The sequence below is a fragment of the Balaenoptera borealis genome, assembly GCF_965194805.1.
Source record: "Balaenoptera borealis genome assembly, chromosome: 9".
Classification (NCBI taxonomy): domain Eukaryota; kingdom Metazoa; phylum Chordata; class Mammalia; order Artiodactyla; family Balaenopteridae; genus Balaenoptera; species Balaenoptera borealis.
Window position 1 is genome coordinate 19,989,709 of NC_138873.1, and position 25,315 is coordinate 20,015,023.

The window sequence follows — 25,315 nt, forward strand, 5'->3', positions numbered from 1 at the left end:
TTCAATTTTATGAAAAGATCACTATTTATCCACCTGCTCATGATGGGTATTGGGGTTGTTTTAAGTTTGGGACTGTTATGAATAGGGCTGCTGAGTGTTCCTTCCCTCCAAATTCTGACCACACACATCAAATAATTGTAGAGATGGAAGCACAAATTCACGGCAGAATGAATCAAGCCTTTTACTCTGAAAATGCTGGTTTTACCCTAAAATGTCAAGGGTGGCATAATATTCATAAAATGATTGATTAGCAACAGTAAGAGATTAAAGGGGAAAAAGCATGCAATCATCTAAAGAGATACAGAAGTTTTTCAATAAAATTTACTGTTGAGTCCCAATAAAAACTTCTAGCAAACTAAGAGCAAAAGGAAAGTTTCTTAATATGTTAAGGGGCTAGAAAAAAATGGAAAATCCTTCTCTACAACAAGACAAGGTTGCTGTCTCTCACTACTATTCATTATGCTGAAGGTACCAGTAAGCACAATAAGATGTGAAAAACAAAAGTTGTAAGGATAACAAAGGAAAAAAGTTTTATTCACAGGTGATATGATAAAAGCATGGAAAATCAAAAATTATACACATAAAGGGCTTCCCTGGTGGCACAGTGGTTAAGAATCTGCCTGTCAATGCAGGGGACACGTGTTCGATCCCTGGTCCAGGAAGATCCCACATGCCACAGAGCAACTAAGCCCGTGCACCACAACCACTGAGCCTGTGCTCTAGAGCCCATGAGCCACAACTACTGAAGCCAGTGAGCCACAACTACCGAAGCCCACACACCTAGAGCCCGTGCTCTGCAACAAGAGAAGCCACTGCAATGAGAAGCCTGCACACAGCAACAAAGACCCAATGTGGCCAAAAATAAATAAATAAATTTATTTTTTAAAAAATTATACACATAAAATATTAGAAATAATAAGAATCTAGCAAGTTTCCTGAGTGTAAAAATACATTTTTAAAAGATCATTGCATTTCATTATATGAGCAAAACCAGGTAGAATATATAATTCAGTTAAAAAGATAGAATTTAAATAACATTTAAAAAATAAATTATCTTAAAATGTAAGAAAATTTAAGAAAAGAACTCCTCAAAATCATTACGATGACATGAAAAGATTGACAAAAGACTTAAAGAGACATTTCATTGAGGAAGGCTCTGTAGTATAGAGACAAATATATGAAAAGATGCTCAATCTCATTAGTAGGCAGGGAAATGCAGGGAAATTAACCACAGTACATTCTCTTCCTACCAGATTTGCAAAAATTAAGTGTCATCAAGGATATGGAATAACCAGTACACTTATGCACAGCTGGTAGTGTATAATCACTTCAAAAAACAATTTATCATTATCTGATAAAGTTGATTTCATTCAGTGAATGCAACTCAGCTATTCTACTGGTGGAATACCTAGGAATTACCCTAGAGAAACACTTTGAAATATACAAATGTCTATCCACAGTAGAATGGAAAAAAATACAGAATAATCATATGATAGATTACTATCTATCAGGGGAATTGAATGCATTTCAGCAGCCTGTTAAAATATAGATAAATATCAAGAACAATATTGAACAAAATAAAGCAAAGTTGAAGATGAATATACATCGTGCGATTCCATTCATATAAAGTTTAAAAACAGGAACAACTAAACACTATATTATTTAGGCACAGACACATATTTGGTAAGTCTATAAGGTAAAGCAAACAAAAAAATCAGAATAATCATTACCAATTAGAAAGGAAAGAATGGAATATGATTTTAGAAGGGTACAGAGAGAATCTGGAAGGTAACGGCAACAATCTTTACTTTCTTCATCTACATGGTGAATACTAGGCAGGCAGATATTCAGCTGGTACAAACTGGTAAAGCTGGAGTGATACGTCCTTACTGGTTGTCAAGAGCTGTTTCGAGAGACCTCCGAGTCTCCCCACTCCAAGCACTTGCGTTGCCCCAACCTTGAGATATGAATTCATTTACATATAATTTAATTACTGATATTTGGGGTTTAGAGCAACGAAACTATTACTATTTGTTTTCTACGTGTCTCACCTATTTTTATATTGCTTTGTTCCTCTTTTCCTGACTTGGTTTGGTATTTTTTATTATTCTATTTTATACTTTCTTTTATCCTTTAGGTATACAATTCTTGTCTTTTTTTATTAGTGGTTACTCTAGAGATAAAAACTTGCATAATTAACTCACTACAGTCTCCCTTATGTTAATACTTTATGACCCTTGAAACGATGCTAAGAACCTTACAGCAGTTTAACTCTATTTACTTCACTCCCCACTTTGTATTATTGCTGTTGTATATTTTGCTTCTCCATAGATTGTAAACTCCACAAGGCATTGTTATCATGTTGTTTTAAAGTTAGTATTTTTAAATTACCCACATTTTTACCCATTCTGCTGTTCTTCATGCCTCCTATAGTCTTGTGTGTCTATCTGAGATCCCTTTTCCTTTAGCCTGAAAAAATTCCTTTAGCCTGAAAAAATTCCTTTAGTGTTTCTTGTAGTGCAGATCTTCTGGTAATAAACTATCTCAGATTTTGTCTGCTGAAAAGTATTTCTTTTACCTTCATTTTTAAAGGTGATTTTCATTTGTCATAGAATTCTCAGAAGTTTTTTCCTTCAGTATCTATGATGTCATTCCATTTCCTGCTGCTTTCCGTATTATCTGCTCAATTGTCAGTGATAAGACCTAATTGTTGATCCTCTGAACTTAAAGTGTCCTTTTTTAAATTCCTTTTAATATTTTATCAGTTATTATATTTTTCAGTTATATAATTTATTTGATTTTTTTATAGACTTCAACTCTCTGGTGAAATTCTCCCAACTTCAATAAGTTTTTTCTCTCAACTGCAATCTTTTTCTGCAACATACTACTTGCAGTTTATGTGCTATAATAGCCTCTGATTAAAACACTTAAGTGTATGGTTTTTGAGAAAGTAGCAATCTTTTATAAATTATAGAGGTAAAATTTCTCATGGTTTCTTTCCCACTCACTCTAAATCAAAACTTAAAGAATCTAAGAATTCTTTAAGTTCTGAATTACCTGGAGGAGGGGGAGGTTTCTTCACATAAAGAAAACCAGTTATACTTTAATTGCTTAGACGGGTGTTATTATTTTATATCATATGTGTCGGCAGACACAACCAATTCCCTTTCCAACTCCTTTCCTGACTTCTTTAACTTCAAATTTATCTTCCCATCTCACTGCTGAGAGTATAACTGAGTGGCAAACTATAGAGTTAAACACATTATGATTGATCAAAACACAGCAAAGGCAACTTGATGCTCTGCAAAAGGTGTGTTCCCCACTTAAATGTGAAAAGTGTTGTAGCTCAAATGCTTCATACGGGCATGTGTCATTGGTCTGGCAAGCTGGTTGATTCCCTGAAAGCAAGGGCAGGACCTTAAATTCTCTTCAATTCTCTTGACACTTCCCAATACAGTTCTTTGTATATATAATAGATGTTCAGATTTTGGATGTCTGTTGTAACTATCCAAAATTTGATACAACATGCAGAAGAAATTCTATGTCACTTCAGAACTTAAGATTAAAAAAAAAAAACCTCTAATTATCTACTAATTAAATTAGTAATAAAATCGCAGAAATGAGATTGTACCACAAGTGCTTTTAAAGAAGAGATAATTCCAATAGCATCAGGTAAAGCTGTTGAAAGTGAGTAAGCAGCCTCTTACTATACCACGCTGGCCACAGCTCCCTTCTATAAGAAAACTCCAAGAGAATGTGGTTTGGACAAACCACTTACTGAATATATCAATAGTTTTAAGGGCAGTCAGCACAAAAGAGTTGAAGTTTTCGAAAAACATTGTATTGTAGTACTTGGTGGGGGAAGGAGCACATATAAGATAATTAAAATTAGCTCATGTCATAGGCAGATTCTGAAATTGCAGAGGCTTAGTACAGTAAGAATTTTTTTCCAAATTAAAACCAGTTGTAGGCCTGATGACCCATTTCATTATGAGGCTATGCTATCCAGAACACAGGACCTCAAGGTCACCGGGGCACAGCAGACAGGGCTAGAGGAACCAGGAAATATTTGTAAGAACTGGAATCACTTTGCACATTCTCCATTGGCCAGAACCCAGTCACAAAGCACAGGCAACTACAAATGAAGCCCAGAAATGCAGAGGACAAATGCGTATTTGGTGACTTAACAGTCTCTGCTACGGACATGATGTCAAAATGAATCTTTGGCCTGGATTTTTAACTCTTCTATTATTAAATGGGTATAGAAACAGACATCTGACAGTGATGATAACAGAGGTTATTGTGATTTTATAAAGCAAACATTTTCCTTTATTCACCTAATAAGCATTTATTACTGAATTACTATAGGCATACAACCCTGTGTAATACAATGAAGTAGAAATAAAGATAAATCAGTCTTAAACATTTTTCCTCAGGGTGTATGGGGTCTAAGAGCAAAGATAAAGACATGGTGCAGAATGTTCACTAAACTTTCATTTCTTTCATCTCCACAACTGCTGGGTTTTTGCCTTTGTTAACAAAAGTAACAAAAACACTTAAACATTATTTCAAGTGCTTCATTTTCTATTTAAAGTAGGAATTATATTCTTATCTACTTCTATAGGCTAAAGATTCAGCTGTCAAAGTAATATAAAAAACATGAATATAGAAAGCTGTCCTATTTTTGTTTTAATGTGATGGGAAGAGCAGTCAATGCCTCAGGGCATTTTCCTCCTGCCACTGACTGACCCTGAGACCTTCGGGAAGTCAGTTCAACCCTAAGGTCTTTGGTTTCCCCTCATTCGGACATGTTCCCGAAGGCCTCTCCCCAGTGTAGATTCCAAGTTTTGGGTTTCTTTTCAGGTTTGTCTTCATTGTTTCTCCCTGTCTTTATGTTAAAATACCTTCTTCCAATTCTGCCCAGGAAGGCATCCTGGTGCCCCAAATGAGTCTGACACCCCAAGCAGAGGCCCAGTCTCTGGAATCGGGACTTTCCCAAATCTCTTCCTGCTCTGCTTTCATGTGTTCCTGTCCTGTGGCCCCTTCTCTCAATCCTTATTTCTTACTTCCAAGGACTTAGCTACTCAGATAAACTAACATGTACCCATGTGTTCATGAACCCGTTGCTTCATTCCCATCTCAACTAACACAAATTCAGGACTAGTTTTCTGGAGGAAATTTCTTCCCACAAAGAGCGCTGCTAAGAGGGCGAACATGAGGTTCCTTGGGTGGTGGGAGAAGAAGAGAAGCCCTGAATCTCTGGCCTATCAATTGTCTGTTCCTATGACAGAAAATAGACATGTCACTAGATGATTTTGCTGTAGATAATTTCAAGAGAGAACACTTGCTACAATATTCCCGCCTTTCAATAGCACCTCTCCATTTAGCCAAATTTCATAACCTCCTGAGCTTACATTGCTTATGTAATAGTGCATAATAAAACGGTGTTGAAATTTTATCAAACACTTTTTCACATGTAACAAATCATATGGTCCTCTCCTTTCTTTCATAACCATACTGAATTAAGTCAACTGATTTTTGAATGTTAAGCCAAACTTGCATTCTGGGAATAAACCCAACTTTTTATGATATGTTACCATTTTTACATATTCCTAAATTTGATTTGCTAATATTCTGTTTAGGATTTTTGCATTTGTAATTTTCCTTTTTTGCAATGTCTTTGTAAGTTTTGCTATCAAGGTTATGCTGTACTCATAAGTAGAATTGGGAAATATTTCTTCCTTTTTTACTTCTCTAGAAGACTTCATGCATATTTAGTGTTATTTCTTACAGAAAATTTTGTAGAATTCATTACTAAAGCCATCTAAGCCTGGAGCTTTTTTTATTGAATGCTTTTAAATTATATATTTATTTTTATTATATATTTGAATATTAAGATTTTATATTTCCTTGTATCAGTGTTTTTTTGCTGTATTTTTGCAAGGAATTTTTCCATTTCACTTAAGTTTTCAAATTGATTAGTATAAAATTTGTTATTATATAATTTAATTATTTTAATGGATAAAATATCTATAATGTTTCCTTTTTCATCCATGGTGTTTGTAATTCACAACCATCTCTCTTTTTCTCTTGATCAATCTTCCTAGGAGTTTTTCATTTTTATTAAACTTTCCAAAGAAGTAATTTTGGGCTATGTTGATTTTCTCGATTGCATGTTTTTTTCTATTTTATTCCTTGAGTTTACTTTGTTATTATTTTTCTAACATATTTATATGGATACTCAGGTCATTGATTTTCAGCCTTTCTTGTTTCTAACACATGCATTTGGAGACAGAAATTTCTCTCTAAGCATGGTTTTAGTGGCATCACAGGTGAATGATACTATCATTTAATGAAATATATGTTCTAATCCCCCCTGTAATTTCTTCTTTGATCCATGGTGTGCAGAAAAGAGTTAACAAAGCAAGCCTGACTGCCATCCTTTGAAAGGTTTGTAAACAAAGTTGGCCCTTGGCTGGCATCTGGGAACTTAGATCTGGGGAGTTTCCACCATTCCCAGAACTGTTAAGAGTCACTCACTAAGCCTAAACTACACAAACAATATGGTTGATGTTGATCACCTGCTGTCCTCCTGGGAGTCTGGCCTTTTGGTACATACCAGGCAGAGGCTGGTCTGACCAGACCCCAGTACAATCCCTGGGCACTGAGTCTCTATGAGAGTCCCTGGTTGGCAGTAGTTCACATATTTTGTCACAACTTGTTGGGGAAATTAAGTTCATCCTGTGTTATCCACTGAGAGAGGATTCTGGCAGCTTGCACCTGATTGATTTCCCCCAGATTTTGCCCCATGTACCTTTTCCTTTGCTGATTTGGTTCTGTATGCTTTCATTGTAATAAATCATAGCTTTTAGTATGACTATACGCCGAGTCCTGTGAGTCCTCATAGTAAATACTGAAGCAGAGAATGGCCCTGGGGGCTTTCAACACACATGGGTTCAAACATTTGGGGATTTTCTCCCTTTTATGTGCATCTGTTTCACTTAATTGCACTGTTGTCAGAGAACATATGACGAATGATTCTAATCTTCTGAAATTTGTTGAAACTGGCTGTATGAAGAGTCAATATGAATAAATTTTCCATATGTAGCTGTAAGGAATATTTATTTTGAAGTTGTGGTCAGTGTTTATTATGTCTACTAAGTTTGTTAATTTTAGTTTTCAAATATTTTAAATATTTGCTTTTTTTCTGCATGTTCTATCAGTTACTTAAAGAAATGCATTAAAATGACCTACCGCAACTGTAAATTTGTGTATTTTTCTTTCTAGTTGTATCCATTTTTGCTTTGTATATTTTGAGGCTATATTATTACTTGCATCAAATTTAGAATTGATAACATCTTCCAGATAGATTGACCCTTTTTCTATAAAGAAACTTCTTATCACTAATAATATTTCTTGTCCTAAAATCTTTGATTGATGATAGCAGTGAAACATTATTTTCATGTGTGTGTGTGTTGCTTAGGTTTGCAGGGTATATATCTTGTCTATTCGGTGACATTGTATCTTTCTGTATCTTTATATTTAAGAACATCTTTTGTAAAAAGCATATACTTAGGTTTTGTCTTTTTTATCCAGTCTGACAATTACATTCAGTATAATTGCTAATATTTTTAAACTTAAGCCTACTATCTTGCTCTTTGTATTCTACTTGTCCCACTTCTTTTGGGGAAATAACTAAAGCCCATTATATAAAAATATGGATATTCAAAACTACACTGCCTGAAGATTAGTTGGACTCTCAAGGGATGATCTGACAAACTTTTTCTTAAATATTTTAGCCTTGCAGTTCATGTGGTCTCTGGTACAAGTAGTTAACTGCTAGTGTGGCCCAAAACATGTAAATAAATAGCCATGGCTGTCTTCCAATAAATTGTTTTTACAAAAACAGGCAACAAATTCATAGCCAATCTTTCCATCTCTTGTTCTAGAATCAATTACTTTTTTCTTTATTGGAGTCCCATGCAGTTCTTCCATTCCTTCAAATAATTTTGCTTTTTATTCTCTCTGTATTTCTGTTTTAATATGTTTTACTGACTTGCTTTCTAATTCACTGATCTCTTCTGTGTGTCTAATCTGCAGTTAAACCATCCATTGTATTCTTAATTTCAACTATTATATTTTTTACTTATACATTTTTCCATTTGATGTTTGTATAGATTCCAATTCTCTGGTAAATTTACCCATCCTCTCATCTTTTTCCTTTGACATATTAATCATATTTGTGTTAAAGTCTATAGCTATTAACATCAATATCTGAATGTCTTATTGTTCTATTTTATTATCTTTTTCTCTGGGTGTTCAGTCATTTATTAACGTCTTCTAGTCTGCCTGGTAAAGTAATAATTGTGTCTGAAAACTTATACAGATAATTTGAGGCTCTAGCCAATGCTATCTTTTTCCAGATAGAATTAACTTTTGCTTTCTTGCAAACATTCAGAATAGGGTACGTCATCTAAATCCAGGCTGGGATACAGTTATTTTGAAGGTGTGTCAATCTTTTCTGTATACTGGTTATTTTCTTCTTTAATCTTAATCCTAGAGTACAGATCCTATGGGCACCTAACTGGAAGTCTAGAGGCCCCTTCCCTTTATAGACTTTGATTCCAAGTTTAGTGTTCCCACCTTTGTGAGACTGTTGGAAACTGAGCTCAGTCTCCCAACCTCTTAGGCAAATCTTTCTGCTCTGATCTGTAGCATTTAGTTCTGCACTGTTTATGAATTGGTAACTACCTCAAAGGGAAAAGCAGTACATGATTGGGCTCACCTCATATGTTGTTCCTTTTTCCAAGATCTTCTCTCAAGTCTTGACTCTGGTCATAGTTTTGCTTTAGAGTCTTAAGTGAGACCATTTAAAGCTTAGCTCAGGATCCCAGCCCTTACCTTCCACAGATTCTTAGCTTCTTAGACTTTTGTTAAAACACCTCAACTGGTCATTGGATTATTTTTTTCCTGAACTTGTATAAATATGTTTATCTAAGCTTTAGTTCACATGTCTGTCTAGGCTAAGCATTCCCTTTCTCAGATACTAAAACTCTAAGATGGTAAGAGTACTTCCTTCTGGGTCTTGACTTTCCTTGAAAGCACCAAACAGACATCCTTGTTGGTTAGAACTAAGTACAAAAGAGGGAATTCCCTGGTGGTCCAGTGGTTAAGACTCGGGCTCTCACTGCTGTGGACCCGGGTTCGATCCCTGTTCAGGGAACTAAGACCCCACAAGCCATGCAGTGAGCCCCCCCCCCACCAAAAAAAGAATTAAGTACAAAATAGTAGTTCTGGTTGTTTCCTCTTCTTGAGGAGGGAGTAAACTATCAATAAATTAAGTCAAGAATTTATCAGATGTGCTGCTTTTAGCAAAAAGAGATTTTCAGCAGATGTACAGCTTGTTGAATTACACACAATACTTACTAAATCTTGCCTTTCTGATAGTTTTGTGATTTGTATTAGATCAGCCAGCCAATTTATTCCAAAAGGTGGACCAAATGCTGGTACATAACTGCTTTCTCCAGACCAGGGGTGTGTGTACCTGCAGGAGCTAACTGCAAGGAACAAAGGGATCAAACTGCTGTGGAGCTGTTGCATCAGGAATTGGCGAGCTAACTTCAAGACACATTCAGATGGAACTTGAATGTTATTGGTGTTGGAAGTTAGTGTAGAATTTTCAAATGGATATTTCAGTTTTAGCTTGATCTCCAGGGGCCAGATCTCCCTCTAAAGTGGCTGCAAGCTGTGCTGCTTTCCATTCACCTCAGGATACAATTGAACAAGCCATCCTGGAGTTGGCCAAATCCTACTCTCGGGCTCCCTACAGACTGACTCTCTTTTTTTTTTTGCTCTTAAGCAGGCCAAGAACCAGGCTGGAATTCGATAACAAAGATGATTGAATTTTCTGATTTAGTCAACGTATTTTACATAAGATTCTATGTGGCAGTGATAGCTGGCCCCCAACATTTGTGTTCTTCTTCTACAGCACAGTTCTACCTGGGAAGAGGCTGCCCCATCAGTGATCCCATTTCCCAGCACTACCACTTCCTTCTAAGTGGTGCCATGGCACTAGTTCTCACCAATAGAATATAAGCAAGTGGTGAGTGTCGCTTCTAACCTGAGGTGGCTAGGAAGTGGATATGCATGTTCTACTCTTTTCTCCCATCTGTTGGCTGAATTTTGTTACCCAAAAAGACCTCAGAAGGCACTTCTTGAAGGTCGTAAAATCTCCTCAGTCTGGGTTTCTAAATAGGTACAAAAAAAGAATATGTTCATTCTCTACCAAGCAGGAATACACACACGAGACTTTCATAGAGCAAGAAGAAGATATCTATTGTGTTACATTGATGAGAGTTTTGTCTTATGGATATGTTAGTTCCAATAGTTAGCATTATCCTAACCAATAGTGCCTTTATGGACACCTACACACACACACACACAAACACACATATACACATGCACAGACAGATAAGCATTCTTAGGCAATTTACTTCCATAGTCTCATAGACTAGCTGTCTCAATCAGCATTCAACTGGAGAAGCACACACTTCTATAGGAGGTGTATACATATACACACACACATAGGTGTGGGGTGTGTGTGTGTGTAAAGGTATTGTTACAGGGATTCGACTTTACACAGTTGCGGGAGTTAAGCAGTCTCAGTGAAGCTATTGTCTCTGCATCTGATCCAGGAGCCTGAAGTCCACAGACAGGAAGACTTGCCTTGTCTGAAGGCAAGATGCTGTAGAGTGAGGGAAGGCAGGGATAATTTGGAACCCACAGGGACAGACTGGAATCAACGTCAGTTCTTAATTTCTCAATGCTTCCAGACTTGAATATGTGAGTATTCTATGGGTCACACCATCATCCTTCATCAGGGAGCTAAACACAATGTGCCATACAAGTGGGAGAAACTCAAGGAGGATCTGAGGACAGGTGAGCTTTCAAGCCTGGATTTCCAATGCCAAGGAGGTGAGCTTTCCAATGCCAAGGAGGTGAGCCAGCAGGTAAGCAACAATGAGCTTCAAAAATATCTGACAACGTCGCTTCAACCTTTGGACATTAAAAGACAAGATGGTTGCTGCTTCACTTCCACTCTCCAAATCTCATGTAAAAAAATGTCTCTTATGGATCATTCTAAAAGAAAACATTTAGAAAAAGAATCTCTTGTGAACACAGTTGAGCCTAGCGAAGTTGACACATTACAGAGCCCCCATCCAGTCCGCTGATTAAATTTCCAGCCAACTGTTGTTCCTTAAAGGATTACCACTCACTTATTCAACAAATGTGCAGTGAATGCCATATATTTCCCAGTATTTGGGAAGTACTGAAGATAAAGATACGAGTAAGATGTATTCCCAAACTTTAGCAACTCATCATCCAGTGGAAGAAACAAAACTATAAACAAATTATGATGCCATCATTGCAATGATATCACTATTCATGGGGCATTGTACAAACACAGAGAAGCTGTGTAGCGTATTGACAGTAACGAGCATATTAGACCACCTTGTTCACACCTACATTTACAAATATCCTGGGAAACATCACACTGCCCCAATACCAGCGACTTCCAATCTGCTTTTTTGCAGTCAGCAACATCCTCTACTGTCTTCCAAAGGTGTTAGATTGAGAGCCATAAGCGTAGAAAGAAACAGTGAACCTCATCTTAACTTTAGAAACCAGAGATGAGGCTAAAAGTAATTACTAGAAGAAAATGACATCAACTGCTTTACTTTAAATTGAAAGCAGTATATAGGAGAGGCTAACAAGAGTGAACAAAGATCTATAGACTTCGTGTAGAGTCATTTTTCATATATATTCACTTCAGCAGTAGTATGACTTAGTAATATAACAAGCATAGAACTGACAAGAAATGGGGATTCCTTTTTCCTTCCAACACTGAGGAATAAGTTCTATGTAGGTCCATCATCAAGGCATTGGAACATACAAAGTGCTTTTCAGATTGTTGAAGGCATTTTACCAGCATTCCCTAATTAGCCAACAAACATTAACAAAATTAAAAATCAATTATAATGGCCCTCAGTTCCCAAGTGGGAAAACTGAGGTCAAAGACAGATTTATTCAAGGTTAGGAAGGATTTATGACAAAGTGAGGAACAGAGGCTGTATCTCTGACCGTTTTTCGGTGTCCACACCGCTGGCCTCAATCACCCTGCAATAACTGAAATGAATTGTAGGTTCAAATATTCCTCCTGCCACACTTGAATTTACTTGCTATTCTCTTCCTCTCTTCCTCTCTCCTCGACAACCTGGGGGTATGACGAGTTGTATTTATTCCGACTGGTTTAAACAATCTGAAATATTACTTCCTGAGGAAAGTGACCCAGGTCAGAGTGCTGTAAATTTGCGGGTCCCAAAGTAAACTAAGGCTAAAGTGATCCAGACTCTTGGAATCTGAAACTTCAATTTGCTGCAGTTTTGGAGAGATTTTGACTATGACACTAGAAATCACTTTTTTAAAATCAAAAACACTGAACATAAGTGGTGAAATTTTATTTTTTTGCTAAGTGCTTAATAGTGTACACATAGGTAGAGTGATATAATTTATCATCCAAACTGGGGTATTTTGAAAATGAAAGGAGGCCTATTATTTATTATGCCTAGAAAGTAAATGGAAACAGGGTTTCCTGGACAAACTGAGACAAACCTGATCAACCTACATTGCAACATGCTTTTTTATTAATGGATGTGTAGAAACATTTGTACCCTTGGTGAATATCCATATCGTGCATAATTAATTTATCTTGGTACACTGGCTAGCTCGTTGCCCCTCACCCTGAGTATCTAAATTTAGATAGCATATTAGCTTCCTAGAACTACTGTAACAAAGTACTGCAAACTGAGTGGTTTAGAATACAGAAATTTATTCCTTCACAGTTCTGGAGGCAAGAAATCTGAAATCAAGGTATTAGCAGAAACATTCTGTCTCTGAAGGGTCTATGGGAGAATTTGTTCCATGCTTTTCTCTTAGCTTCTGGTGTTGCTGGCAATTTCGGATATTCCTTGGGTGGTAGAACATCACTTCAATCCTGCCTCCATCATCACACGGCGCCCTCCCTGTGCCTGAGTCTGGGTCTCTTTTCCTTTTTTCATAAGGACGCTAGTCATACTGGATTAGGGTCCACCCTAATGACCTTATCTTAACTTGATTACATCTGCAAAGACTATTTCCAAATAAGGTCACATTCACAGATCCCTGGGGTTAGGATTTCAATGTATCTTTTTAGGGAACACAACCTCTAACAGATAGCAATGGTATCAAAGAGCATATATTTAGAATGAAAAAGTAGCAATGGCCTTGTTGCCTCTAGAGCATACTTTTCAATCCTTACTATAATTGTCGTTTCTTGAACCAATGGACCTGTAGCGAGGCCGGGGACAGGTTACTGAAAGAGGGCACTGGAGAACTGCCAAGCACAGAGGAGGTTATTTCAATGCAAGGTTCAAATCTATCCGGAGCAAATAGTCTTTAGGAATATAATGTACCTTCTTTATGGCATATCCCTTTATTGAAGCATTTCCCCCCTTGAGATAAAGCCCATGAATTCAGGCAACACAAACTTTTGATTATTTTTTAGTTACTATGTTAGGTAAAAAATTACCACATCTGTTTTAAAATAGCTCTTGGAAAGGCTAGTGATTCAACGCTGGTGGCTGTGAGCTCCAGTGATGCAAGAGGAACACGTGGCTGGGCGCTCACCTTCACAGCACACAGCTAAATATATCTGCTGATGCAGTCAGTAAATTATTCATGCTATTTCTGCCTAAAAGCAACACTGCCATTCAATGCCTATGAGATCCACTTCCTCCTTACTATATTCTTTTTTCCTCAAACACCTGGGAGAAATCATTACCATGTCTTCCTGAGGTATTGTTAGCAGCTCCATGCCGTCACTTCTCAGGTTACATTACCCAGAAATAAGTTAATTATTAGCTGGAGTGATATAAAATCAGAGATGAATTGTTATCTAGAAAAGCAAAAGTAAACAAGGGAGAAAATATTCATGCCTTCAAGCTTTGGTTTATGTTTATAGAGTATTTCACATTTTATTGTTCAAGCTTATTCCACTAAAGATGCTTTAGGTTTTTATTCCTATAACTCACGGAATAATGCATTTTGAGACTCTTTGTTTATTCACTAACAGTGACATTCAGATCCCTTTCTCTCAAATGCCAGAATCAAAATATCAGAGTATGAAATCACTGCAGACTTATCATACTTTATTGGGAGAAGCCAGTTATTGTTATAAGTTTCATGGTATATCACTATTATTCCATAGACTTTTTCAGACCTCATTAAAGTGAATCCTCTTTCTTTTGTCCAGAAAACATGCAGGCATTCCTAAAGGACTGGTTTACTTAATGTACATGAATATTGCATACTGTATGGTAAAGTTTCAATTATGCATGCCTTCAACATTAATAGTCACTTTGTGTTCTGTGCATTGGGGAGATTATATTTTATCTTGTATTTTCATGTGTCTCTGCGTAGACATCCAAGAGATAGATTAAGAATGTTTTCATTTAAGGAGTAGATGGGGACATTTTAATCATGTTGAGTTTGAAAAAGAGGGAATAGAGGGGAATCTAATCAATAATAGAGACAATGATACAGTTTCTGGTACTGCCATGACAGGTAAAGATGACAGCACTGACCTTATTCTAGAATGAAATGCCCAACAGACCTCAATCTTTAGACACCATCAAATGTCATACACTGGTACTTAACCCATATTACAACTCTTTTACTCCTAAATATCTTGGGAATTGTGGTAAAGCATATTTTTTTTTTACATTTTGAGTCACTTTCCTCTCACAACCTTTTTGTTTTAATATAGACTAATGTGTGAAGAACTGGCTAATTGGTCAGAGTGTCTAGTTAATGTAGTATCGGTGCTTTTCCTTTCTATTGATTTATATTCATATATTTATTCCCCCCAAAGTCTCTTTAACTCCTAGAAACCTTTATGCCAAATAAAATCACCTTAGGAGTACTCTTTGAGAACACCTGTATTGTTCATTTGCCAGTGTAGCAAGTCAGTAATGACCTCGGAAATTTGTTCCAAATGAAGTCACTGAAAAGTAACCTTTTGTGCATTCTGCCAATTCTCTTTAATACTTTATTATGCCCTCTACTAAGGGCTCAATCCCTTGAGCTCTTATTTTATTGACATCTACTGATAGAGAAGATGAGGGAAGGAATGGGAGGTCTGCATCAGATTACAAAATCATGGGACTTGGTAAGATGGTGTGATGGATTGAATGTGTCCTCCCAAATTCATATGTTGAAACACTACCCCCAATGTATTTTTCCACCCTCCTTAACCTTATGGAAGAGATTTCATTTGGACATGCTTCATAATGCTACACAGATAACCTTAAGCTTTGTCATCTCTTTATTTTGGTTAAAGTTCTCCTTGCCTGAACCAGAGGACAATTTTTTTTTTTTAAAGCTCAGCTTTTTTTTTTTTTAAGATTTATTTTTGATGTGGACCATTTTTAAAGTCTGTATTGAATTTGTCACAACATCGCTTCTGCTTTATGTTTTGGTTTTTTGGCCACGAGGCACGTGGGATCCTAGCTCTCCAACCAGGAATCAAACCTGCACCCCCCATGCTGGAAGGCGAAGTCCCAACCACTGGACCGCCAGGGAAGTCCCCCTGAACCAGAGGACGACTGCTCCATAAGCTGGTGACCCATAAGAGGCCAGATCTCTGTGGAACCTGGTTAGGATACCTATCGTGTGAGTAATAATAATAATAATAATAATAAATATTAGCAGCCAACATTTATTTTTCCAGGCATTATCCTAAGTAGGTTACACTTATTCTCTCACCTGATCCTTATAACCCCCTGAGTCAGGTATTATAATCGCCCTATTTTAGAGATGAGTAAACTGAGCCATAAGAGGTTAAAACCTAATAAGCAGCAAAACCAGAATTTGAATGTAGACAGTCTGATTCTAGAACATGTTATCTTAAAGCTATTCTGAACTGAGATAATATTAACAGGGGGGCAAAGAAGAGAAGAGAGGCAGTGAATACAGAAGTACTAGTCCATCTGGTGATGAGGGCCTCAGAGTGTGATGGCTGAACCACTAGGACCACGTTAACAGTCCTTGAAGCTGGTGTCTACAGCTGACACATTTGTCTAACACATTTCCAGCCACCACAAGTATCACAAGTATTTACTCCACAGTCATTAATATGTCTACCTTACTTTAACTCAAAGGTACACAAAGCAAGAACAGTTGCCAAGGATGGGAAATTTGGAGAATTGCAAAAATACAGATAAAAAGCTAGGAGAGGCGGTAAAAAGAATTAATGTTGGTCCCAACCCAAATTTAGGCTAGAAAATGGTTCTACAGTATAAGAAATAATTGGACTTTCTTTAGTATAAAACCCACAGAGTAGTGGCTCCATCCAAGGTGGAGCTAACATCTCCCAAGGCAGGTGGAGGTTCCTTCATGTCTAGGGCTTCACATCATGGCCTTTGGGAACTTAAAGAACACCTTGCCAATTGTGCAGAAACCAAAGCTATTGCCAAGAAACATAATTTGGTCCAACAGTAACCCTTGACAGTGGTGTCATCATTTGGAAGTCACTGAGAACCAGCATAGCCCAAACACTTTGCCCCCACTCTGAGAGCTACTCACACCACAGAACTCCCCATCAATAAAAAACAGGAGTATAAGAGACTACGCTGTCCCAGCTTACCTTTCCCCCTCCACATGACATATGCACACTACCAAATGTAAAACAGATAGCTAGTGGGAAGGAGCTGCATAGTGCAGGGAGATCAGCTCGGTGCTTTGTGACCACCTAGAGGGGTGGGATAGGGAGGGTGGGAGGGAGGGAGACGCAAGAGGGAGGGGATATGGGGATATATGCATACATATAGCTGATTCACTTTGTTATACAGCAGAAACTAACACACCATTGTAAAGCAATTATACTCCAATAAAGATGTTAAAAAAAAAGAGAAAGAAACTATGCTGGGAATGACAAAGGTGTGACTTTCACAAAGGAAAAAGAGTCAAAGCCAATAAGTGTCAAAACATAAAATGCATTTAAGAGAAAAATGAGTCTTCTCTTGAACATTGCTGGAGTGAAAGGCAAGAGATGACAGTGAGGATGATGTTGACGTCACTTGCCATTTGTTGGATATTTAGTGTACTAAACACTACAATAGACGCTGATACCCTATTGTTAGGGATTATTATCCTCATTTTTAAGATAAGAAAATTAGATTTTAGAGAAGCAAAGCAATTTGCCTAAAGTTCCACAGCCACTCTTTCAGTAGCAAGATTTAAACCTATTTTTCTGTTACAACAAGAATTGTACTCTTTGCTGCTAAACTCCACTACCTTTGAGTAGAAAATAAGGATCTAATTCCATGTTTCAGATGATTGTAGACAGAATTCGTCCACAATGCTGCATTTCCTGCTTGACTAGAATGATTTCAGAATGCACTAAGGAGCTATCACAGAGAACCCCAGGGCCGTGGTCCTCCTGTAGATGGTCCGGAGTCTAACGGTCTCCCATCCCCCACTCATGAGGCTCTGTAGTGGTCTGGTCACGCTCTATATTTACCACCCTCCTGGCCAAAGGGATCTGGAAAACATTTACCCAAATTTACTGAAAATCCTTTTTAGTGTATCTTTCCTCAGGGATTAATGAAGTCCCTACTGAGCTCAGACTAAAGAATGAAGACAAGGAGCCCAGCACCTGAGAAATTTAAACATTTATTAGGACTGGGACAACCATTTTAAGTAAATCGAATTTGAATTTTAGTCACTTTATAAAATAAACAGCAAATCGATGATCAGCTTTCTCTTCTAAAATGTGTTGCAGGCTATTGAAACTAGTCCTTTTATAAATTATGAAGTGGTCGCCTGAGCGATTTTGGAAAGTGGATTCCCAGGAGCTCTGTGCACAAATGCTGTTGTTGGCCGGCAGGTTGTTAGCAGAATCTCCAGGTACTGCCTCAGACAAAGTCCTGACGATTGACACACATTTAAAATTACTCCTTTCCCACTTTATTTGTACTTCCTTTATTTCTCTCTTCTCGTTTGTGATAATAAAACCTAGACTTTAGCCTAGGAATCTAAGAACCTGAAATTATGCATGCATCAGCCTTCTAGAATGCCTTGTTTGTACACAGATTTGTTGATAAGGAATCTTAGAGAGTACATTATTTCTAAATATAGGCAATGTGAGGAATAACTACCTCACCTCGGCTAGGTACATGTCAGACCTGTGCACTTTACACCTGCAAACCAGAGGAGTGATACAGAAACAAAAACTGTGGTAGGTACAGAGAGGACTGCCCAGATGCCCCATCATGACAGAACTTGCCACACAGAACCGCTTAGGAGTATGGTCAGTAAACAGCTGCCAGACGTCGGCTTCTTCACAGTTGCCTCCTACTGTGTACAGAGCCACGGCACCCAACGCCACGAGCTTTCTGAGGCAGCCCACGGCTGGTGATTGACAGGTGAGGGTCACACAAAACAAGTCTGTCACACAATTATTCACTTGAAAACTCATCAAGGCCAACATCTCAGTTGAACTACTTCCTCTGCCAAACCCTGTTCCCTGCTTACTTTCATAGGTCTTGAACCCCAGTAAATGCATTTGAGCCAAATTCCATCTCAGCTTATGTGGCAAACACCCAACAGTTTTTGAGCACTTACGTGCCAGGAAATCCTCTAAGATTTATATGCATTATCTTGTTTTCTTCTGCCAACAGTCCTACAAGTTAGATATTATTACTCCATTTGCAGGTGAAGAAACAAACTTGGAAGGTACAGATTGAGGATTTACGTCTGAGCTGCCCAACTCAAAAGCTGGGTATTTAGCCACATTTTATTACCTACATTTGGGGCATATTTCATGTTTTCTGGTAACTTGGTATACAGGGTATAACCAGAGGGCTGAGAATACGAAGGGAAATGATGAGGAAGAAGGTTTGAAATTCAAAAAAGAAATTAATCTGGGGGGTAAAGATTAAATCAGCAAAAGGATCAGAATGAAAAAGTAATCTACTGGAGATCCGTAGAGGGAGAGCAGAGTTGTTGTTAGGACTTCTGAGTGGAAAAAGTCACAGGAGAGAGCCGCCAGCTCAGAGTCTCAAGAGCCTACTTGGGAGAGAAGGTTCACGAGGTGCTGCTGGAGAATCTAACCGACTTGGAGTTGAAATTAGATGGAACTAAGAACTGAAAGCTTCCTGAACATGGAACTCTACTTATCCTATGCAGAGTCAAGTTGCCTCCCTGTGTCTACTTTGTTAGTCCCAAGATTTCCCCATACTTTTTGGTTGTCAGCGGGATGAGTTGGCATTCTACTGAGAATCAGAGAAAGGAACTCAACCTTTGCTGCTGAAATGCTACAGCAGGTTAATTAAAATATGCAGTCTAGGCTCAAGGAAACCAAAATGGAACTCAGAGAGCAGTCTCAACTGAAGCCAGGTTACCACCTGGGAACAGAAGGACAGAGATCCTTAGAGACAGAAATTGAAATCAGGAATAGAATCAGATGAAAGAAAACAGAGAGAGAGCACAGAAGACAGGGTTAGGTCAGAGAGCCTATCAGCCAGAGCAGTAGTTCTGCAACCCTAACTGCACATTAGGGTCACTTGGAGAACTTTTAAGTAAAAACATGGATGTCTGGGCCCCACCTCCGATCCAGATAGGACATGGCATCAGTATTTTTCAGGTGATCCTGCCGCATAGTGAGTATTATGATCTGATGAGCTGGAGCCATGACATGTCAAAAAATAACCAGGGTTCACACTTAGGCTAAAAGAAAATTGCCAGGAGAGGCAAATCCCAAGTTGTACCTAATCAAGGTGGAGTCTCAGCTTAACTTTGATTCTATGAATCACCCAATCAGCCTGCTTCAGGACAAAGAGCATGAAAATAGAAAATGGAGTATGCAAGCATTCTCCTCATTATAGCCCCGAGGCAACTAAGCAGAAGAAAATCACCGCCCCTGGATCCTTTTGTTGATAACGAGGAAAGTAGTGATCCTTGAACATAGGGTACAAGAATTTTATCATAATCGCCATACTCTCATATTTCAAAAACAATTTGATAGATCACATAAGTTCATACAACTAATTTTTAATAGAAATATCAGAGAGGCATAGGAAAGCAAAACTAATTCAGAATAAAGTTACCAAATAAAGACATATAAAATAAGTTCCTGTATAATAACTAGCAATTCTGGCCCCAAACTACTGTCCTTTGCCCATCCAACAACTTGCTTCTTCCTTAACACCAAATTTTGGGTTTGGTAGCAGACAGAGTTCTCTGATCTCTGAAAAGTTAGGTCCTTCCCCAGCTTTCCTTAGAGGAGGTAAGCTGGATTGACTCTGAAATTTTTTTTTTTTCTAGCTAAGAAGACAGAGCCTGTTGAAAGGAGTGAATTTTGCCTGTTTCTCCCTTCCGCTAGAGCAGTGGTTCTCAAGCTTTGGTCAATATTAGAATCACCTGAGGAACTTAGTGACCACATAAAAGGCCTAGGCTCTATTCTTCAAAGAGCCTGGGCCTCTGTCTGCTTTATCAGCCCTTTAGATGATTCCAGTGCACAACAACGTTTGAGAACTACAGCTAGAGATGTAGTTCATCCAGTGTCTGAAGGAAATTCAGAGACACTGGTTCCCGGATGAGATGCTGAGCCAATCCCAGCAGTTACTTATTTTCAGGCTTCTTGCTATGTAAAAAGAAAAAGAAAAACCTACTTAAGCTATTGTAAGTAATTGTGGCTAAAAACATTCTAAGTTGATACACAGCCAAAGCAAAAAAGGAATCACAACCAATTATAATATCTCCGATGCCCATAGAAGCAAAATGTTCCAGTTGCTCAGAAAAAATTGAACTTAGGCCCTGAAGCCAAAGAAAAATTACTCCCCTAGGTCTGCATAAAGGAGACACTGCTTGCTGTCGTAAATAATACCTTCAGCAACATTCCTACTAGAGATAAAAAGAGAACATTTTATACAATCTCTCCCTGGTGTCTCATTGCAAAATACCAAATCATATTCCAGTAAAACTGATTTTGGAATAAGATATAGATTGCAGGGGATCTGAATTAATCCAAGAGTGAAATTTAAAATATTTCGATGATTAACTGTTGCATAATATGAAAAGGTAAAAATCAAGAAGCGAACCTAAGAATTGGTTGGTTTATTAGCATGGGCCTATTATTTGGTTTGACAATCTTTTCTGACTTCTGATACAAACACAAGCTTCTAATTTATTCACCAATACCCAATATTTACCAAATAGAACATAATAGCTCTACCTTCCTCAGCTTTATCATTAAAGCACAAATTAATTTCGACTCAGCTTGTTCCAGTTGTATTTTATTTTTTCTTTACATTTCTAGGTATGTTCTCAAGCTAAATACTTACCTATCCCAGCAGCCTCTAAAAAGTGTTCAAATACTGCTGCCTTTAAAGAAAAGCAATAGTTGCCTTAGAAGACCACGGTCAGAACTACTCACGGAAAGTCAAAGGAGAACAGGCATAAATGGAGACTGCTGAGCCCGGCAATGCAAGTGCAGGTCAGGGAGGACTTCCCCAGTGCTATCCCAGCAGTACTTCCCAGCCTGGACCTGGTCATTAGGTCTCAGTAGCAAAACTATTGCCTTATGTAGTAATAGAAATTACAGCCTCATGCTGACATGACTTAATTATAATTCACAACAAACCCACAGTTCTACAAGCCAATAATATCTCCTTCTGCCTAGACTGGAGACAACCAAACCCTGAGTGCATTTCCATGAGATTCAGGGGAACGGCCACTTTAATTATCTTCCTCTTTGCCTCTGATTTTCTCTGGGTCAGTACCTATACTTTCCTCCTTTAGTCCTGTCTCAGAGGAGGAATTATTTTGTCTTTTTGTAAAATAATTGTTCCACTTGTTATCTTGATGCCTTTCATCCTTCCGTCCTCTGGGACTTCACTCCATCAATCATCCCTGTTCCTTCATCTTCAATCCTTCACTTTCCTCTTGTTTCTTCCCTTCTGATTACAAACATGTTTCTATATCTCCTACCCTAAAATAAATCCCTCCCTTGATCCTGCTTCTGCATTAAACTACTATCTAATCTCTTCCCTTTAAGAGGGAACTTCTAAAAATAAGAGGCTATGCTCAGAGACTTCACTTATAACACCGCCCACTTCAGTTTATTTTCCAGCGCTTTGAAAATAGGATCTTCCCCTAACACTCTACTACATCTTGTTTTTCAGAATGACTCCAATAAGCTAATTACCCAAGTCAATTGCTTTTTTACATTCTTATTTTTCTCTCTATACCATCTGACATGACCGATCACTCTCTGCTTTTGAAATTTTCTTCACCCTTGGTGTCAATAACGACACTCTACTTTTCTGGTTCTTACTGTATAACTTCTACTTTCCTGACACATTTTAACAGTTTTCTTCTCAGGGAAACTTACCGCTTTCCCATCTACTAATATGCACACACACACACACACACACACACACACACACATTCATATACACATGTGCACAAAGGCTGTCGGGGAAGAATGATGCCACATCCACTCTCATCCTCAACCAAAAATGACTAGTCACCAGTGTCAGGCTAAGTTAGGGGAGTAGAGTGGGGTAAGCAGGACTTGGAGATTTAGCTCCCCTTAGAATATAGATTCTATATTGAGGCAACCTCAATACCCTAATTCTGTTCCTGGGCCCTTTTCCATCCCATTGTGACGATTACATTAATCATAACTTCTACCTAAATGACATCCACATTTATTCACATTCAGCCCCAATCCTTCTATTCCAATTCAGGTCAGAATATCTAATTGCCTGCTATTATTATGACTATCCTGACAACCCCTCAAATGCTTCGCATTCAAAGCTAAGCCAAAACACCCAGCACCTAGCACAATACCTTGTTAAATAATAGAACAAATGTCTGTTTAATTGTTTTTTTCTGTATTTTAGAAAGTTTAGGGGGCTTCCCTAGTGGCGCAGTGGTTGAGAATCTGCCTGCCAACGCAGGGGACACGGGTTCGAGCCCTGGTCGGGGAAGATCCCACATGCCGCGGAGCAACTGGGCCCATGAGCCACAACTACTGAGCCTGCGAATCTGGAGCCTGTGCTCCGCAACAAGAGAGGCCGCGATAGTGAGAGGCCCGCGCACCGCGATGAAGAGTGGCCCCCGCTCGCCGCCAACTAGAGAAAGCCCTCACACAGAAACGAAGACCCAACACAGTCAAAAATAAAAAATAAATAAATAAATAGAAAGTTTAAACAATTATATACTATTTTAATAAAACTAATTTTTAAAGCATATTGCACATGAAAGTTATGTCCAGTGACCAGTGCAATTTTTAAAGCCATGAGGAGGTTTTACCATTGAGATACCTTGAGGGACAAAGGCTTAGTGTATTCATGGTTCTTTCCATTATTTTTCAAATACATAATTTTCAGACCCTTTAACAGCAGGGTTAAAGGTTAGAGGTTGTTCCTCTGTGATCAAAGTCTGTCTTATTAATATTCTTTTTAAAAATATGACTTCTGGAATTGTCAAAATGGATTCAAGACTATTGTATAACTATGTAAGTTTTGTAGACAGAGCTAAACTTAATAACCACTTCGGCTTGCTATGGGCCTGCTTGCTTCAATTTTAAGTAGTAACTAGGTAGCATGGACTTTGTGTGTGTAAGTATATGGATGAAAGAGAAAGTGATGGTGAACAAGGGTTGGGATTTGCTTCTTGTATGTAGTTTATCCCACAGTGCCCTTCCATCAGCAAACATAACATTTAAAAATGGATCCATTGTTCTGTGAAGACAGATCTGGAAGTAGAAATAAGTCTTTCTTTTAGCTGTATGGATGTTCCGCTATGATCCAATGATTGGACAACAGATGGACAAACACATAAACACTAAATAAGAAATACATGCCAAATTCATGTCCCAGGATTTATTCATGACCTTATGAAAACTTGAAGACTTATGTGCAGCTATGCATATTTATGAAGCTGAAAAAAATGGTATATTATTATTTCCTAACCTACAGGGCTCTTGATTTTATGTGTGCATAAAATGACTATAATTTTGAGATGAAACATTTTTCACCTGCATCTGTCTTCTTATATGATGTGTGAAAAAGAAGGGCCCCAATATCATATCGATTCATCTAGAGTCATAAAGTTAAAATTGAATTCAAGACCTAGTCTGACTATTAGATACAGTCAATTCTTTGCTGTTTGCTTTATTAAAGAGTTTAATGACTTTGAGTGGTCCGTTAAGTTCCCACTAAAGGCAGTCAAAGCCAGCATTAGCCACATAAAGAGCCGAGTCCAAGTTTATGCCGCAAAAATTGGGTCTTGTATTATTCGTTACTCGGTGGGGTGAGATAAAAGTGGAACTGATTTCTCATGCTGAACATCCGGAAAAAAAAGCAAGAGTAATTAACATTTTTGAGTGTTCCTATGTGCCAGGCATGGTTAAAAGCAACTTACCTGTATATTAAAGCAACTTACCTGTATATATTAATCTCATCATTAACTGGGTAATGCTATTGTTCCATTATACGAATAGTAAACATGAGCAGAGGAGCGATTTCATTGCTAGTAAATAATGGAGTCAGATTTCAAATTAGGCAAAAAATGTCTAGAGTCAACATTTCACTTTTCTGTTATGTTAGCTGTTTCCCAAATAAATCCAAGTAACATTTTAATCTAGTGGTAATGCTATGCATATTTCATTCTCCCATTATTCACTCAATTATCTACATAACTCTGTTGAAAACGTCAACAACTAGGCATTCGCTATCTGAAAGTTGAAAGTACAAGATGCCAATATTTTGGGTTTGCCTCAGACTCCTCTGCCTTATAAAACTTTTCAAGGAAAATGCCTCAGAGTTTTTGGGAGCTGCCTCAACCATCTCAATCTGTAGATCTGAAACTTTGTAGCACGACTCAGTCATCCCAGCCACAGTTTATCCATGGGATGGGTACATGACTTAGACTGAGCCAAATGACCCCTGCCTTGGGAATCTGGGGAGGGTCCCTGGGTGCCTCAGTTACGACACATAAAACATGAACACTTTTTGAAAGGAACACTCCCCTATGTGGACTTGGGAGCAGTACAAGGTAAGAAAAAAGTACATTCATGGGGAAAAGCCAAGACAAAAGACACAAAATGAAGGTCTCCCAAGTTTCCCACAAGAGCTCCAATCCTGTGGCCCATTTCTAAAGCCTCGTGGACTTCATGCCTTCCAGTTCCATCACATTCTTGGGTTTCCAT

At 38.0% G+C, this 25,315-nt stretch overlaps 1 long non-coding RNA gene across 1 annotated transcript in view; it reads right to left on the reverse strand.

Moving 5' to 3' along the window:
• The window catches only part of LOC309634949, a 79,511-nt gene extending 54,978 nt beyond the window's left edge, over nucleotides 1-24,533 (reverse strand). The window contains exon 1 of the long non-coding RNA XR_014248519.1: nucleotides 21,533-24,533. This is a non-coding gene — a long non-coding RNA (uncharacterized lncRNA). The remainder of the gene's footprint in view (nucleotides 1-21,532) is intronic.
• Between the last annotated feature and the right edge of the window lie 782 nt (nucleotides 24,534-25,315).